Source organism: Beta vulgaris, chromosome 9 (genome assembly GCF_026745355.1).
Source record: "Beta vulgaris subsp. vulgaris cultivar EL10 chromosome 9, EL10.2, whole genome shotgun sequence".
Taxonomy (NCBI): domain Eukaryota; kingdom Viridiplantae; phylum Streptophyta; class Magnoliopsida; order Caryophyllales; family Amaranthaceae; genus Beta; species Beta vulgaris.
Window position 1 is genome coordinate 5453007 of NC_079210.1, and position 5119 is coordinate 5458125.

At 31.8% G+C, this 5119-nt stretch overlaps 1 long non-coding RNA gene across 1 annotated transcript; it reads right to left on the minus strand.

The window, feature by feature from the left end:
- Positions 1-427: 427 nt before the first annotated feature.
- LOC109133678 (uncharacterized) lies at positions 428-2898 on the minus strand. Its single transcript, XR_008967791.1, has 2 exons — positions 1761-2898; positions 428-1260 (listed from the first exon to the last, which is right to left on the minus strand). It is a non-coding gene; the product is annotated as an uncharacterized LOC109133678 (long non-coding RNA).
- Positions 2899-5119: the final 2221 nt, after the last annotated feature.

The following is a 5119-nucleotide window of genomic DNA, read 5'->3' on the forward strand; positions in this document are numbered from 1 at the left end:
TTTCTTTGAAAAAAGTGTTTGGTTCACCAAAATATAAAACTCATCCCCAATGCTGCAATGCATATCTCATACCGTTTCTTTGATAATGAGAGGTGGGTGGTCTTATGTTACTTTCCCCATGTAACAGATTATGTTACTGCTGAGGGGGAGGAGGGTAACATTTTAAAGGATTTAAATTCTCTTAAGAAACGGAAAAAAAAGGGAGTCAACCAAACATAGAGAAATGGAATTGTTGTTTCCATTCCGTTAACAAGAGTGTCACAGTCCGCACTTCCGAGCTGATAGCTAATCATAATTTACATTCATAAAACTCAATTAACGCTTAATAACCTCGAATTAACTATTTACTCGCAGCGGAAACAAAACCTTTTTACTCGATCCTGGACCTGTGGGTTATGGGCTCACAACATAATAACTTCCCAACCAATAACAGATTACAATTTACTTTATTCCCAAAACAATATAATACTTAAACACCAAATGAGGACTTTATATTCAATAACTTATATTCTATATCTAACTTCGAATCACTAATATATTTACAATTCAATAATTAACTCTTTACTTTCGATCCACTATGAGCTCCAAATACAAACCTGCAAATTACAGAAGAAAATACAAAACAAAAACAAAACTAAAATGAGCGAAAAACTCAGTAACTTTACTTCAGCCCGTCAAAACGGTTTTGGTTCGTGAATATTTTTCATATCAGAAACAACTTGGTAATTGTTCGGAAATAATTCATCTTTTAAATATATCGCTGGCATAGCTTAATCACATTACATAAATCGCTGGCAAGTACAGGCTTATAACATAACTTAACGTAATATTTGACCTTATCTGGTCTTAACTCATATACGAATCATTTTACTCTACTTGTACCTTGCCCACTATTCATCTCAGTTTATAAACTAAGCCAGCTAAAACCATTTCGAAACATTTTCTCATTATCATACTCAAATCACATTTCTAGAATACTTTATAGTTTCCGAACAATTCCAATAACATAACAAAAGTATTATTCTTTCATAACCATCAAATATCAATTCACAATTAACTTATAAATATGCATCTATAACCATGGCCATGACTATAAACAATGATACGATATCAAAAAGACAACATACACACACGGGCATGTAAATATGTTTTGCTGAACATAAAGGTTACCTCAAACTCAAGAATAATTATATGCAATCTCCATGAACATTTATGATAATCTTGATCTTCAACTCCAATTCGAACTCCAACATAATTCACCTAACACAATAACATAATCAACAACCATTCTTCAAATAGATAATAATCAATCTTAAACCTTATGAGCTAATTATGATTTCTAAATGATACTAACAATTCTCAACAACCTAAACTATTCTAATAAAACCTTTTAGATACAATCTCTCCTTAATCTTATTCCAATATCATAACCAAGACAATCTGCTCAATCACCAAATTCTCCACATTGAAATTCTCAAATTGATTAAGAAGTTCATACCATGATAAAATTGTTGACAAGAATCTGGTTTATATCTTCAAATTAGAATAATAGTAATATATACATAACTAATTTAGATTTTGATAACTAAATCAGTTTTGATAAGTTTAACTTAGATGATACTATTTTGCAAACAAAACTGATTTCACAATTCAATAAAAAAAAATTCAGCTTTACTTGTGACAACCATTAACAATCAATAACATGTAAATCATACCACAATTGATTAAATAGGATATAACTAAAACCCAAAATTTTATACCTATGAATAAACTTCAAACTGAGCAAGCTTAACAACAATGGCAGCACCACCGCGAAAGCAGAGGAGAGAGGAAAACGCCGCAATAGTGGCAGCAACAACTACAACTTCCAGAGAGCATAACTCTTAGCTCCGAACTCCGAATCGAGTGATTTTTGTGCCCAAATTCATTAGCTCGAAGAGATCTACAACTTTGATGAAGAAACAAGGAGCAGATTTGGATTGCATGTTAGAGAAAATTGCAGAACAGACTGACGAAAACAGAGGAGATGCGAGAATGAAGAATTGGGGTTTTGGGTTTCTTGAATTCTCGTGGATGAATTCCAAAAGTTCAAAACGAGTTTCTAGCTATTTCTTTGTATTAACAAAAAGAATCTGATGAGGCTTTTGTGTTGACAGCTCAACATTTCCTTCAACTTGGCAGCAGGGGATCTAGGATTTTGAATTTGGGGGGTCCCAGGCTCCTAACTAAACCAAGCACATAGACAATGATCGTAATAATATATGCGAAATTTGATTTTAATGGTAAGAAAACCAAACTTTATATTATCTGAATCATATATTAGATATACCTTCATTATATGATCAATATTTCTAACATAAAAAAGAAAATGTGGTAAAAGAGAAAAGAAAATAGCAAAAAGTAAAAAGTAAAATAAACAAATAAAAAATAATGCATCAATCAAATTAAGAAGAAAGAAAAAATAAAAGGAAAAAGAATTTGGAAAAGGTGCAAGGATTCGAACCCGCGTACTACATGCACTTCAAGAATTTGTTGGTAAATTTACCACCAGACCAAAGCTACGTTGTATTAATTTTCAGTGTGGGTATTAATTTTATATTATGTATTTGTCTGGCATTAAGAAAAAAAGGAAAATTGATTTTTTTTGGTGGGGCCTGTGCCACCCAGGACCCTTAATAGGTCCGCCCCTGCTTGGCAGCACAATATCAAGGCCACGAAGAGAGAGAAGAATTTCTGTTTTCCTTTATTTTTTTTTCTTTTCGAAAATATAACTTGAACTCAAATTATATTTAGATATTAAAATTTACCTTTTATAAGATGTTTTACTAAAGTTTAACATACAATTATTATAATAAAATACAATTATCTTTTTAAATGAAACCTGCTTAAAATACGGCTATTACAAAGAGCCCAGAATTCCTAAACCAAACATGCTCTTAGTGGATTCATTAACTCAATGTCTAAATAGAAAACTAGTTTCAGAAACTACTAAAGGAATGGGATTGAACCAACCTATGTAGTAGCCCATGAATCCATGATGGATACCCAATATGGTTTAACAAATTCTATGTGGTTAAATGAAATTGTGGAACTATATATTGCTTGTAATCATGTTGCTAATAGAAACCTTGAGGTATTACTCAGGGCCGGCTAATAGCATGTGCAGTCTGTGCGACCGCACAGGGCCTCCATTTTTGGGGGCCCAAATACAGGGAAAGATTGGTCATATATTAAATTTAGAAGAGTGTAAATGTGTTTATGTTGTAGCTCCGTGGTTAAAGGCGTGAATAGAAACCTCTGATGACGCGAGTTCGAATCTGGTCATGCTTCCTTACCTGCATGTTATTTCTTTTTTTTCCATTCTTCTTTTAATGTTCTTTTTTTTGCATGTTATTTATCTCTTGCTAGTTCTTTCTTTTTTTCCATTCTTCTTTTAATGTTCTTTTTTTTTATTTTTTTTTTCTTCGGTTTGCAATGATTTTGTTGATTTCTTTTCTTCTCCCCATCTTGGTCCAACATAACTTATTGATTATCATGGTCTTCTTTTTATATCCTTTATTAATCACTTTGTTTCATTATGAAATTTTCGAAGATAGATTAACATAAATCAATTTCTTTTAGTAATAAAAAATATTATTCTTAGAAAAGACACTAAAATCATACTCCCTATTTTGAATAAAAATGGAGAGATCAGAACATATTGAGACAAGGTATGAGTAACATATATTTTATATTTTTCTCAACAAGCGTAAGTATCCATTCTTTCATACAACTCTTTATAACTTCTCGTTTCGAAAACAAAGTCTTTTATTTTGAAATATTTTGACAGATTAGAATTGTCAAAAAAAAAATTCTTCCAACAACCATAAAAATATGAATATTGTTTTCACCATTTAAATTTTTAAAAAAAAATCAAGGGCCTCATTTAGAATTGTGCACAGGGCCCCAAAAATGTACAAGACGGCCCTGGTATTACTCAAGTATCATTATATGTTGTATCCTTTAGTATGTTAATACTGCATGGTTGAATATGAGATCCATAAGCCCTTGTTAGGGATGGTGTGACCAGTGCACACTTGATGGACTCATCTACTTGATTGTGGGGGGCTAGTCACCTATTATCAAGATAGACGTATGTGATTTGTCTATTTTATATAGAGTATTTAGCCCAATTCCCTTAGCATTGAGTGCCGATTTGAGCTCTTTTAAGCTCGTTTTTATGTCATCATTTGATGTGTTGAGCTCGTTAAAGCTAATGACCGTCACCCGACTGCGTGATTTCTCGGGTTGCCGATATTTCGTAATTTTTATCCGATTTTGCAAAGACTATAAATAGTTTTTCAGGAAACTTGATTAGTTATCTCTTATTCCTCATTTATTAGGTTTAAAACACTTAGTTTTCTCTCTCTAGTTTTCGTATTAACTCTTGGCTTTGAAGATGATACAGATCGTTGATTTCGTTTATGTTGCTCTTCAATCATTCAATATTATCTCTTACTTAATTTAATTTGACGAATTGTTATATTTTCATTATTTTTATTGTGTTCTTCAATACCATGAGTGATCAATAGTCTTTTTCTAGGGCTTAGTGAGGGAAGCCATGTTTATACCTCTTTGATTGTGATTTAATGTTCTTGAATGATTGGATTGGATTAGCGTAATTCCTATTAATTTGTTATAATTGTTTAATTCATGTAATTGCGCTATATCATGAGTTATGCTTAGCTAATAAGAGTTAGAATTGAAAGATTGTACTCATTAGGGGATTGTTACAATTGGTAAATCTGATATGTTGAGCGATTGTACTAGCATATATTGATCTAAGAGTGTTAAGACCCAACTGTAGAATTCATAAAAGACTATGATTACCCGACCTTCAATCCAAGTATTGTTAAATTATATAGTATTGACTAAATTGGTATAATCATGGTGGATCGAGCAAATGCCCTAGGTGTTTAATTATTTGATAAACTTCCATCCAATTGTGTTCTAGTTTAGTTTTTAATCAGTTAACAAATTTTTCTCTTGAAGTAGTTAGATAATTGAACATTAATCTATAGAACTCATGTCCATGTGGATCAACCCGTGTTTGCTAAGTATTTGCTAACAACAGACACCG